A 14941-nucleotide genomic window follows, 5' to 3' on the forward strand; every position below is an offset into this window, starting at 1 on the left:
TGAACAATTTTTATGACTTATTTCTAGGTATCTACCATTCTTATGAAATGATTTATCAAGTTATATTATTTACATTGTTATTAATTAAAGATTTGTTTTCGAATACACCTCTTTCAATTTCGCAATTGTTTCATATTCAAAATGATTCCTGACTGAATTCCACAACTCAAAATTGAAACCATTACTTCGAACATCCAAAATTTTGACTAATTTTCATGTGATTTGATGCAGAGAGAATAATTGTATGAGATATTCTTTTTAAAAATAATAGTCGTTCTCAAGACTTTACATTTTAAGCAATAACTCAACAACGCCGTAACCGAATTTTAAAAACCAAACATGAAATGATATCAAAATTTAACGTAGCATCTGAATATGTAATGATATACAGGGCGTTCTATTTTAAAAAATAGAATTTTGGTCTGTAGCACCTACACCAAACACTCTGTATATTTAAAAATTATATCAAAATATAGCTCTAATGAACTCCTAAAACTTTTGTATGAAACATTTTTGTGTATCTCCTTCAACAAACCAGATATTGCCTGTCACATAAAATGTGGGACACCGGGTATATATATATATATATATATATATATATATATATATATATATATATATATATACATATATATTGTGCCAAAGTATTGCCACGTAACAAACATTTGAAGGAATATTTCATGGGTACTCTTCACCTTTCAAATAGACAACCAGTTCATCGGGGATATGTATAATGGGTTGCATATCAAACATAGCAGAAATAAATGAAATCTAAAATAGCATAGTTTATATAAAAAGAAGAGATTATCATTCAAAACACAAGAGAAAGAGTATATCTAGATGCACAAAGAACCGTAACAAAATGGCGCTTGCCTAGCTCTGCGGTGTTTTGGGAAGGGTGCTTTCTTGTATTTTTGGAGTTTGTGATTGGAAGATTTCTTGGTGGCTGTTTGAACCATTGATTATATTTCAAGCTGTTGAATCATTGAATATCAATTTCCGAAGTTATATTTTTGTGTGGGTTTAACTTTTTTGTTATTTATTAAATAAAAAAAAACTCAGATATTCGGATCAGTTTTCAGTAGATAAAAAAAAATTAATTAAAAGAAATATAGTTTCACCGGTTTCTAGGAAGGTTTGACTGATTATCTTTTTTTTTAATGTTTTTAACTTATATAGTACGCCCAGATAGCAAGATTGTTTTCATTCCAGTATCTGTTTTTTTTTTTGAGGGAGGGGGTAAGTCGTTTTATGAAAACGAATGATTTATTATTTGCCTACACAATTTGAAATGGAAGTCAATCGACTTAGAGCCGATGAATTAGCATATGAACTTCAAATACGGGGTGCATTACCGTTGAACGGTACTGTTGATGAGTTAAGAGCACGATTAAGAAAACGTATTTATTTCGAAAAACGCGGTAGTTATACGCCTTCCTACACATTCGAACTGGATGCGGACGCGGAGATTGCTACTTGTGAAATAAAACTCACTGAACTTCGTGACAAGTTTGAAAACTTTGATCACAACAACGCAAAAAATGAAAAAAGTCGTATCATGTCCAGATTGTTACACGTCTCGAATCGACTCAGTCGAATAGCGGCTGAAGGTGCTCAGAAAAGAAAAGAAGAACTTCTTGAAGAAAGTGCAGAATTATGTGAGAAATTAGAAAATATGAAACTGGAAAACGAGAACGTGCCACTGGAACAGAAGAAAAAGGAAGCAAGTACTCAGGTGGACGAAGACGAGGTTGAAGAGAACATAGAAGATGTACATTTACTGGAGTCACCTATGCAACGTCAAGTATCTTTTCAGAACTGGGATTCAGAAGTTCATGAAGATAGTCGCAGAAGAATAGAAATGGACAAGGAAAGGGGTTACTGCGGAAACGTTTCGGATTTGAAAAATCTAAGATTCGGTGACTACACAAGAAGAGTCGAGGATGGCAGACCCAGATTTGAAGATAACAGAAGGATGCAAGATAATTACCGAGTAAAATGGGACACTAACAGAATGAGAAATGATTATATATTCCATGATGGAAGGTATAATATCAGAAGTGGAAGTTTTATGCTACAATCGCGACTAGGCCAAGAAGGTCTAAGGTGGAATGGTAGCACGGGAGAAGATACAACCGCTCGAAACTTCAACACCGTTTCCAAGTGGAATCTCGTATTTGATGGACAGAACATGAGCGTCACAAAGTTCATAGAGAGAGTTGAAAAATTGAGTACTGCCTGCAATATTCCGAAAAGTCAACTCATAAGATTTACTCTAATACTTTTGAGAGGTACACCTCTTCATTGGTTCAGAACTACTACTGAAAGTTTGTATACTTGGGAAGATATCACTTATCATTTGAGGAAATTATACTTATCATCATATTATAATGACGACATCTGGAATGATATCGGGAATCGCACTCAGGGTCAACACGAAGAAGTGGCAACTTACATCATCAATATGGAAAGCCTTTTTGGAAAGTTGCAAGAGAAACCATCAGGATTAGAGAGAGTAAGACTCATCCGAGAGCGCATGTTGAAGGTCATACAAACAAGATTGCCGTTAGGTCTTATCTATAGGCTTTCTGAACTTTTGAGACAAGGTAAATGGATTGAGGATGTTCAAATGAGATCACAGAGAATGAGACCACCCCCAACAAATAGAAATTTTGTCACTGAAACAGAATTCATGTACAGTTCCAGGAGGCACCGCACGGATACAATCGGAAATGAACATAAACCAAACCCAGAAGATAATGGTAGCGAGGAGTTGTTCTCGACATTCGAACTGGCAGCTCTTCGACAAGGAGTCAGATCAGTGCAAAATATTAAGTGTTTCAATTGTGGAAAACTAGGTCACATCTCAAGAAATTGTCAAATGCCAAAGATTGTAAGATGTCACCAATGTGGCAACCCCAGCAGGAACTTATCAGTAGACGAAAAATATTCCCGTTATCCGGGAAACGCAGAGGAGAGTTGCGAGGAGGCCGCATCGTAAACTCAGGGTCAAGCCACGCGGCCACTTCTAATTACACTAATTATGTACGTGTGCAATATGAGTTGGATTACGTTCTTTCCAATGTCCAAGGAGATGAGAGACCTTATCTCAGAGTAAATATCTTGGGTAATAATTTAACGGGTTTGCTGGACTCTGGCTCATCAGCGACAATCATTGGGAAAGGTGGTTATGAGATGATTAAGAATTTGGGACTGAAATCAAATAGATCTGTAACAAAATCATGTACTGTCGCGAATGGAAACGAGTGTGAAGTAATTGGTTATTATGACCTACCTTTTCAAGAGACTGATAACGTTGTTGTTGTGAAAACTTTAGTGGTACCGTCACTACCGCACCTACTAATATTGGGTTCCGATTTCTGGCGACAAGTTGGAATTGTTCCAGACCTTAGAAGTAATCATTGGACTTTCTCAAATGAACCAGCGGCGTTTGAAATAGCGAGCATTACTGACAACATGCTTTTATCAGATCTTCAGAGAAAGCAATTGAAGGACACAGTGGAGAAAATTTTTGAAGATATGCCGTCTGGATTAGGATGCACCTCATTAGTAAAACACGTCATCAAAACGAAAGCTGAGCCCATAAAACAAAAATTTTATCCTATGTCACCGGCATTGTTGAAGCATGTGTATGAGCAGCTAAAGACATGTTGCATCAAGGGGTAGTGGAACCATCGTCATCGCCATGGTCTTCTCCCATTGTCATGGTCAAAAACAAAGACGACACTTATCGATTCTGTATAGACTTCAGAAAAGTCAATAAAGTCACGGATAGAGATGCTTATCCGCTTCCTTTTGTGTCTACTACGTTGGATAAACTCAGAGATGCAGCCTTTCTTACCTCATTGGATATAAAGAGTGCATTTTGGAAGGTGCCGTTGGCGGAGGAGTCGAAACCGATTACAGCCTTCACGGTTCCTGGCCGTGGTCTTTTCCAATTTACCCGTATGCCGTTCGGGTTGCATAATTCAAGCGCAACGTGGCAGCGTTTGGTAGATGGCGTATTAGGTGCTGATCTGGAACATTTCGTTTTTGTCTACTTGGATGACATAGTTATTGTAACGCAAACATTTAAAAAGCATTTGGAAATCTCGTCAGAAGTTTTCAGAAGACTTAAGGAAGCTGGTTTGAGAGTTGGGAGAGAGAAATGTCAGTTTTGCAGGTCAAAGTAGAAATACCTTGGGTATATAGTGAATAAGAATGGACTTCATGTTGATCCCGAAAAGGTGTCGGCGATCTTAAATGTGCCTCGGCCTAAAAACGTAAAAGAGATACGACGTATCCTGGGTATGACTAGTTGGTACCGGCGATTCATACCAAAATTTGCGACTATGGTGGCGCCCTTATCGAATTTGTTGAGAAAGACTGTGAAATTTTCTTGGGAGGAGTCATGTGAACAAACTTTCATTAAAATCAAAGAACTGCTAATCTCAGCACTAGTAATGAGCTGCCCAGATTTTGTCCGCCCTTTTTGCATTCAAACGGACGCTAGTGATTATGGATTGGGAGCGGTATTGACTCAAAGTGATAGTGAAGGAAATGAAAAGGTGATCAGCTATATCAGTCGGTCATTGTCTCGAAATGAACGAAAGTATAGTGTGACGGAAAAGGAATGTCTTGGTGTACTTTGGGCGATAGGTAAATTCAGACCGTATATCGAAGCGACACACTTTAAAGTCATCACCGATCATTTTGCATTGAAATGGCTCAATGACTTGAAAGATCCCACGGGTCGTCTGGCCAGATGGAGCGTAAAACTTCAACAGTATAGTTTTGATATAGAACATCGTCGTGGCAAAGATAACATTGTACCAGATGCTCTGTCGCGAGCTGTTCCCATCGTGGACAGTATAGATGCCGAGCACGATTTATTTCCAAATAGTGAAGATCCTTGGCTTCAAAATATGCGAAAGAAGATAATGGAATCTCCATTGAATTTTCCACTCTGGCGGTGTGATGAAAAATATGTTTATAAAAGATGTAGGGATTACTGGAAAATAGTTGTGCCGAAATCCCATCGCAAAGAAATTATGAAATCTCACCATGACAACCCAACATCTGGTCACGGAGGTGTCCATAAAACGTATCATCGCATCTCGGCAAAATATTTTTGGCCAAAGATGAAGGTGGACATAGTTCGCTACATTCGGGGCTGTACAATCTGTTTGGCACAAAAACCAGAGCAGAAGGCTCCACCAGGACTACTTTGTGGCCGACCAAATGTAGACAAACCATGGGATACAATATCTATAGATGTTATCGGACCTTTACCTAAGTCGTCGTCAGGATACTGTCATATTTTGAGCATATCAGACTATTTCTCCAAGTTTTGTTTATTCTTTCCAATGCGAACGGCAAACTCTAAAACTATTATTGGACTTCTAGAAGACCGTCTCTTTCTTTTATTTGGAGTACCAAAAACATTGATCATGGACAATGGCAAGCCCTTCGTCAGTCATGATATGTCGAAGTTTTTGGACTCCTATGGGGTGAAAACTATTAGAACGCCGTTTTATCACTCGCAGGAGAATCCTTGTGAGCGACAACATCGAACATTGGAGGTGATTCTTCGGTCATTTATACAAGATAATCAGAGAATTTCGGATCAAATTTTACAAAAGGCGGCCTGCGCAATTCGTACAGCCGTCCACGAGAGTACTGGAAAAACGCCTTATTTTACGATTTTTGGAAGGGAAATGTGCTCGCATGCCAAAGATCATATTCTCTTAGATAGACTTCCAAATTCTGATCCAAGTTGGAATGTGGAAAATATACCAGATCATTTCAACAAGATCTTCAAGGAAGTAAGAACGCGTTTGGATAAAGCTTATAAAAAGGGGCGGCATCATTATAATCTTCGCCACCGTGATGTCAAGTATCAAGTGGGTGATAAAGTTTGGAGAAAGGCTCATCATTAATCGAATGCAGCAAATTATTTCTCAGCAAAATTGGCACCGAGATTTGTAGGACCTTTCACCATTCACAAAAAAATTTCGCCCTGGGCTTATGAGCTCCTTGATGCCAAAGGTAAATCAGGAGAAATCTGGAACGTGAAGGACATCAAAGCAGACACTACGTATCAATCTTTGAATGAGGAAGACGATGATGGGTTACAACCAACACATTAACGAAAAAAAAATAATTTTTTTTGTAGGTAAGGGGGGTAATGTGCCAAAGTATTGCCACGTAACAAACATTTGAAGGAATAATTCATGGGTACTCTTCACCTTTCAAATAGACAACCAGTTCATCGGGGAGATGTATAATGGGTTGCATATCAAACATAGCAGAAATAAATGAAAACTAAAATAGCATAGTTTATATAAAAAGAAGAGATTATCATTCAAAACACAAGAGAAAGAGTATATCTAGATGCACAAAGAACCGTAACAGAATGCACATTATTTGAAACATCAAGTCGTCTCTTATTAAAAACAATTTTATTCAGTATCAGGAATTATCACTCGAACACTATCTGGCCACGTTTCGTCTGCCGATGGTACGATGCCTATATTATATCGGTAATTCCAGTAAATATGCATCCATTTGAATGCTCGTAGCAATAATTTTTGAAAATTGATCCGATTTCTGTAATTTGTTTATATTCTTTGTGGTCGATTAGTCACTGGTCCAATAGTACCTGGAAATAACATTCAAAAAAATAATTCAGAGAAATAAAGTGATTTAATATTACGTAGTAGTATAACTTGTTACTTACCTAACGAATATTTATTGTACAGAATCAGATATAGAATTAATTAGTAAATTGTAAACTTTATATGTGTCGTTTGTCAAATTCTTGTCAGTTGCTCAGTAGGTATTGGATGTTACTGATTGTAGATGACTGAGCTGGTCAATTCAAGTTCCGGGCGGCAATATTTGAATTTAGTTATTTAAACGTATCACAAGTGACGTTACGCAACCGTTAACGGTCGCAACTGTTGTTATTGAATTTTCCGCGAATTTTAGAACTTATAGAACAGAGGAATAGATGTAGGTAACTCCAGTGTATTGTGAGAAGCATAAAAAGGGGACAGGAGGGAAAAAAATGAGAGGAGGGGCAGTCAGTAATGGTTGTGCATGGGAGCAACACGTCTTCTCTGTATTTTTTGGTGGAATTTGTGGTTTTTACCAATTACGAAAAGCATTTCGAGTTTCAAACAGAGCAGACAATTCAAGGCGCAAGATTTAGTGTTTTCTTGCGACATTATCGACAGATTGTCGGATCCAAGGTTCCAGGCCAACTTCATTTCGAATTCACCCCTGCTTTCTACACTGCATGGTATAAAACAGTTTTGCAGCCCTCCATATTGCAGGAATAAGTTATAACAAGATAAGTGCTAGGTAACGCCTGGGGTGAGTTATCATATTTTCCAATTCCGGCATGCTGCAACCTTCCTTGTTGCTTACGCGACAGTCAACAGCTGAATAACAACCAGTAATAGTCATCATCGAAGAATTTCCAGTTAGTTTGATCACACCAAACGCTTCATGCATGCTATGCATAGACTATAGTGCACATAATAGTGACATCCGCTTCGCAGACAGCCATCTCACCGAATTAGTGATTTTCGGTTTCATATTGTTCATATGTTTCATATTTATAACAATATTTCATATACAACTGGGGTAGCTGCCATTGTAGATGAGGTGTGATCACACAAGCTCTTATTTGTTTTTAATTAGATTCAGCAGGCCTTTCCATATTTATTGTTGTGTATTAATTTATAAATCAATAAATCAGGTTAATTTCAAAACATCACTCTAGTGGTGGATTCATTTACCTTACCCACCCCCTACAAAACCGCTAGGCTAGCCGAGTGGTCATTCTTAACCAATCACCACAGTAACATATATTTTTTTGTTATATATATATATATATATATATATATATATATATATATATATATATATATATATATATATATACTGTTTTGTCAAATTTAATTGAAAGTAATCTACTGTCGAACCAGTCTTTGAGATTTCTTAGGTCTTTTTCAATGTGTAGTTCAAGATTGTACCAGTCTTCATCTTTATAGTATATTACTGTGTCGTCTGCAAAACTTATAATTTTCCCGATTGTTTTTTGTATGAATAAGTCATTCAAATAGATCACGAATAGCACTGGCCCCAGTACTGTCTTTTGAGGTACACCGCATGTCATTTCCATTTCTGCACTGGTTTGGCTTCCAATTCTCACTTTTTGTTTTCTACTTGTTATGTAGCTTTTTAGTAATTTGTGTGCAGTACCTCTTACGCCCATATCTTCTAAGGTATCTAGAAGTATGGAGTGGTCGACCGTATCGAATGGCTTTTTCAGATCTATGAAAACACCTATTGAAGGGGTACTTGAGTCTAAAGATTCAAAGATGGTTCTTGTTAAGGAATGGACTGCATCAGTAGTAGATTTATTATATCTAAACCCAAACTGAGATGTTGACAGTAGATTATATTTGGTTAGAAATGTACATAATCTGGCTTTTAGAATTTTCTCGAAAATTTTGCTGATCGATGATAAAAGGGATATAGGCCTATAATTTGTGACATTATCTGTTTCGCCGCATTTGAAAATTGGAGGTACTATTGACTTCTTCAGAACTGAGGAAAATATCCCAGATTGAAATGATTCATTTATGATGTCCATTAGAGGTTTGCTGATGAACTCAATAATAATCTTGAGAATTTCGGCTTTGATGCCATCGTGTCCAGGAGATTTATTATTCTTCAATTCATGTATAGTATTCCTTATCTCATTCATACTTGTAGGTGTGAGAAAAATTCAATTATTCCTTATATTTTTCTCATTTTTGTAAATAAGTTTTTTTTGAGTTTTTTGCTAGGTTTCCTCCTACATTCACGAGAAAGCTGTTGAACATGTCAGCGATTATATTTTGATCGGTGACGACTTCTCCTTTCCCGTTTTTGATGTTATTTTGTTTTTTTGTTTCGATTTTCAGAATTTCATTAAGCGTTTTCCATAGTTTTCTGCTTGTATTCTGTTCATTTTCCATTAGCTTTCCATGATACTCGTCTTTTGCATCTCGTATTTTTTTCTCAGTTATTTTTTTGGTTGTTAGATAATTATTTTTCATGTTCACATTGGTTGGGTCTTGTTTCCATATACGAAGTAAATCCATGAGGTTACATTCAAGGCCAACTGGACAATATAACTTCCAGGTAGCATACCAAAGGCCCGAATGTCAAGGTCAACGCCAATGTTCAAGGGCAAGTGGTGAATAAGGTTAGGTGTGAAGCCATTCAAGGTCGTTTGACCTCAATGAAAGTCAAGGTCAACTGTTGGGGGAAGGTTAAGTGACGGCTTTGGCCCCCTACTGACTTTCCGGACTCAATAAGGCCTGAATTAATTTTTCTTCAAAATTTCCTGTACATACGTAGTGAATACCGTCCAATTACGAGCAATCTTCCTCAAGTATAGTTCCTTGTTCTCAATTTCTTCATTTTCCACAAATCCTGAATCAAATTAATGTCACTTTATCGCTCTTGTGATGCACTGTTAGGAACCTTTGGTGCCGTAATGAATATTACTAAAGTTTTTTTTAACAACGAACCGTTATTTTAACACTTTGATACGTGTTTCGATCACCAAGTGATCATCTTCAAGGGGAAGATTGAACTGGAAGATTAAACACTTCAATCTTTCTCTTGAAGATGATCACGTGGTGATCGAAACACGTGTGACGGTGTTAAAATAACGGCTTAGTGTTGAGACAAACTCCAGTAATATTTACTTCATCGTTATTGTGAGTTTTTTCAACTAACCTGAAACGATGATTTCATTAAAGACACCACATTCAGTAACAGTACATTTTTATAGAGATTTTTTCAAGGGATCCAAAATTTCGTAAAGTATCTTCGATGACTTGAAAATAAATATGATTAGCTTTTCGTCGTTCAGGATACACCTGATACACCAGAGATTCAGTAGCATTTCTCAAACATCTCGAATAAACAAAAAACATATCCACTCTTTCGTCATTGGAAAAATTCATTTATTTCGTTGGAACTTGACATTAACATTCATGTACTTTATGACTTATTTCAAAACAAGAAATTATCGCTCATCATGTTTCTCCTGAATATCATCTATAATTTTGATGGATCGGTCGGTAGCCAGGGAATTCGACGTGGGTGTTTTGTTCACTCACTCGAATTAACAGCCGTGTTGGTCGGTGGTTCAAGCCCTAGTCTGAACGAACGATTTTCACTTGCTATCGTCCAACCCGTGTTAGGAATCGCACGTTGGAAGGTAAGACCTCGGTAATCCTTAGCTTGACTTCTGAGGGTTGTCGTTTGTAGGGGGGTGACATCTGGTTAAGGGAAAAACAGCTTTCAAACGGATTTTTTTTTTATACAGTATTTCTAGTAGGTAGTTTTTGTTGATATAGCTACAAATTTTCAAGAAATATTTAGGAATTATGACTGGCTTGGTAATGATACAAAGATTATTGATTCCTCTTTTTCAAGACAACCCTGACAGAAATACATTTGGATTTCAGTGGATATAGATATTCAGGATCCCAATGGAAGACATCACCGACGGAAATACTCTGTTTGGATTTCAATTAAATTCTGAAATTCCAGCTCTCAAAAATAAAATAATAGAATATTGATGATGCGTTTTCGGGAGAAAGATCGGGAAATACATATATTGTGATATATCAGTGAATTTGTAATTATAATGATTACCAAAATGTTTGAAAAAATATACAAGTAGATATGTATTTAAAAAAATTATTCCTTGATGGATTTCAATGAAAGGAACGTCGCATTGAGAAATGAGTCAAATCAGATCATGGAGAACATAAAATGAAGTTATGTCATTTTTTTATTTCATCGAAAATGCAGGCGGTAGAGAAAAAAAATAAAATCTGTCATTTTCAGTTTCTTGCAAATATCTCAGAATCGGTTAGTAATTTTATCGATTAGAGAATACCTTTATGTTGCATACTTAAAAAGGCAACGTTTGTGCCCTTCCACAGTCCTTGTAAACGTAAACAGGCATTCATTAACCTGATGGAATCCCCGCTAAATACAATACCCAACCAAACCTATTTCGAATCCGAAGGAAAAATTTATAAACAAACAGAAGGCTAGCAATGGGATCCCTACTATCTAGCATTATATCCGAAATATACCTGCAAACTTCATATGAGAAAATCAATAATAATAAAAACACACGATGAAAAAGGAGAATGGTTCAGACAGATACGTTGATGATGACCTGTACATATCACAAAACAAAGTAATAAGAATAACACAAATAACAAATAACAAGAACAAAACAAAAATTTCAAATGACAATATACAGAAAACCTACACAAACAAACACCACTATACCCGCAAGTTCGAATCACCCACCATCACGAAATATGGCTAAACGGAGTGTACTGCATACAATGCTCAGCTGCAACATATTGTATATCGGCCAAACCAAGAAAAAACTGCTCCAAAGTTACGACGAGCACAAAAAACCATACATAAACCCAATAACACATCACTCAAACCTCGCAACACACGCCATACAAAACAAAAATAACTTACCCCCACCAGAAAACATCAAACTCATAAAACAAGTCAATAAAGGAAACCGTATGGATATCTGAGAAAACCTAAACATCCATAAATTCGAAAGTCATGATTCACTCATCGGTAAAGAAATACAAATCAAAACACAACAAGACCTAACATTCAATATGCTACACAATACAATACACATTCCTAGAAACAATGAAATTAGAGAAACTCCAACACAAAGGCTATTATCCGATGTAACCCAGATACAGGCAAATTTGAAGGCGTTCTAACCGTATAAAAGAACAAACAAGAGGATAAAACGTCAGTTTGAGTAGAGTCATGAAGATGATAGTACAGCCTGCTATCGAAAGCGCTCGCATATAATAAGAAGGAGTTATTGAAACTTCAAATCTTTTTCGTAAGCTTCGTACAAATCATCAAAGGAAATCGTAAGAACATCTGGGAAAACCCAAACATCCATAAATTCGAAAGCCATAATCCACTTATCAAAGAAAAAATACAAATACCAATCAAATCACAAGATTCAACATTCAAAATACTCCACATAACTATTCACATTCCTAGAAGCAATGAACCTGGAGAGGCCCCAATACAAAGAACATTACCTGATGTGAAAGTACAGACAAATTCCATAAGATATTCGTATCTACCTATATTTTCGAAAAGATAATTTCTCCCATCATTTTCAACGTTGAAATAACCTCTACATACGTCATACAAAGTACCCAAATTGACTTTGAGAAGGTGTTTTGAGTTTGACCTTGAACGACCCTGACCTACGCCACACAACGCAGGCAAGGTGACTTCGAACGACCCTGACCTACGTCACACAACACAAGCAAGGTGACTTCTAGGTAGTGTTTTGAATTTTATCTTGAATGACCTTCATTCCCTTCCCATATGTTCAACAAGGAGACTTTGACTTCGAATGAACTTGAACCAGTTACACGGCTTTTTTGAAGCTTTGAGCTACGCTACACAATGTAGTCAAGGTGAAGTTTAAGAGGTGTTTAATGTTTGACTTTGAATGACCCTTAACTACGTCACACAACGGAGACAAAATTACTTCGGAACAGTATTTTCGGATACCCAGCTTGTGGTACAGAAGGACACCCCCTCTCCATCAACAAGTTCTGTAAATAGTCGAAGGATCACCATTTCACCAGAGCTTACCTAACAATCAGCACGGACACTCTCTTGGGCGGGAAAAGTACGCGCATATACTTTGCGTCGCTATGTTGGCCATGTTCAAAAGCAGTGGACCTGTCAAGTTTAATTTTGGTATCAAATTGTTGACATGAAATAAAAAAAAGTTACATAAAACTTGAAGAATCTATGATAGTTAATATAACTTTCAAAAACTTATTATTTTGTTTGAATGAAACTGTGTTCGACTTCTACTTCACCAAATCATTGAAAATAGGAAAGAAAAACCTCCTTTACTAGATAAAGCTCTCTGAATAGCTGTCATTTGCAAAAACAAATTTGTCTGGGTTACTAGATTACATACAGATTTCCAAGGTTGAATGAATATAGGTATTTAAAATTCACACTGTACTTTTCTGTACAGTACATACATACATGATGTGTAATCTTATAAATGTTATCTGACCGATTCAAGGTACATATGTAAATTATAAATAATATAGAAACTGTTCAAGTAAAAGTTATTTCTATGTAATACAAAGCCTTTAATAGTAGTTGTTCAAGAAGAAACCCCCCTTCTTTTTGTGAACAAATTATTTATCTGTGAAAGATACTATAGATACACATACATACATACATGCATGTATGTATATATGTTTGTATGTAGGTACCACTAATACATTTTTTACAATCAACTGCATTTTTATTTGAGAGTTTCAGTTACTAACGTTTGTGAGTCGCTTTTTGAGCATCGTTTCTTTTAATCTGATTGATCAATTTTTCTATTCAAGCGAGTTCATACATAATTTCAAACTGAATTTGATCATATTTGAAATTTAGACGACTCCAAATACAAGTTCAAGAACAAATTCAAACAATATTTGATAGAGAAAACATTTTATTGCGTTTCTGATTTTTATGATCAACTTTTTTTCAATTATTACCCTGTTTCACACTGTGAAATATTATAGAATAAAGCTGTTATTATTGATAGAAGTGATGCAGAATTTTGTAACAATTGGATGGCGATATTCAACAAATGAGATATGCTGACAAAAATAAGATAATCCCAAGTTGAGGATCATACCAGACTATAATCGCCCCTTAATGAAACCTTTTGATTAGAGCTCAATTTCCCATACACCATACTTGTACGCGATGCACGTTTCAGTAACCAAATTAGCATTTTATTAATTGATGTTAAATATCAATTTCACTTCTGAAGATGCTAACTTGGATAGTGAAAACGTGAAACAAGTACAAAAACGTTTGGAGTTTAAGAAATTGGGCTCCATTCGAATGTTTCTTCTTTAACACCGAAGGTTCCAGTCACATCTACGGCTCTTAATGTATGAACACAGAAAAATTTTTGCGTGGGTTGCAACAAACCAAACGAGATGATGTTTTCCGTAAAGTGATCCTAACATATATTCGAAATGGATCATTTGATATGTATTATCGAAAAGGTCAATTCTGCAATAATTCAACAAACTGAGGCTATGAAGCAGAGGCCTTTAATATCTTTGACTATCGAAAAGGGTTAAAAACTTGAGAAGATGTCGATGCTGTCCCCACGTAAATCCATTCTAGTACTTTTGTTGGACGAGGAAAATGATATTTCTTTCAAATCATGGCTTCCAAAACGTGTCACAGAACATTTCACAGAAGAACTGATTCGCGGTGTGACTTTATCCAAAGTCAAATTCATTTTTACATATATGGGTCAAAGTTCTTAAGATTACACTGGTGCCAAAACGCGCTCACTAGTCAAATTCGATATTTCAGATTGAATATATCTTCAACATCTTTGTAAAGAGTATAAAAATTTGGTATATTATTGTAAAAAATGGGTTAGCTCTGCGCCTCAGGGTTTTTTCTCCTACGAACATATGCCGAAGCGTGGTCAGAAGCAGTAAATTTGGATTCTGCAGTAAGGAGGTTGGCTTGGGAATTAGTCGAAATAAATGTAACTGTCTGCAATATCGAGTATAAAATCTTGAAAATTGATTGGGATTCGGATTTCATATGAATTTTTGTAACATGGTGATCCATACGGTTTATATGTGTGCTCATGGAGGCTGACGAAAAAATGATGGAACATAGGTTCCTCGAATATCTCCAGTTTATTACTTGTGGTGGTAGACGCCATGTTCTAACTATTTTTCATATCGCATCTTCAAGACAATGGATTTGAGAAAGTTCAGGCTCCTAGCGCTTA

This window comes from Leptinotarsa decemlineata, unplaced genomic scaffold (assembly GCF_025532065.1).
Source record: "Leptinotarsa decemlineata unplaced genomic scaffold, Ldec_3_MD MMD2_tig00026340_RagTag_RagTag, whole genome shotgun sequence".
Classification (NCBI taxonomy): domain Eukaryota; kingdom Metazoa; phylum Arthropoda; class Insecta; order Coleoptera; family Chrysomelidae; genus Leptinotarsa; species Leptinotarsa decemlineata.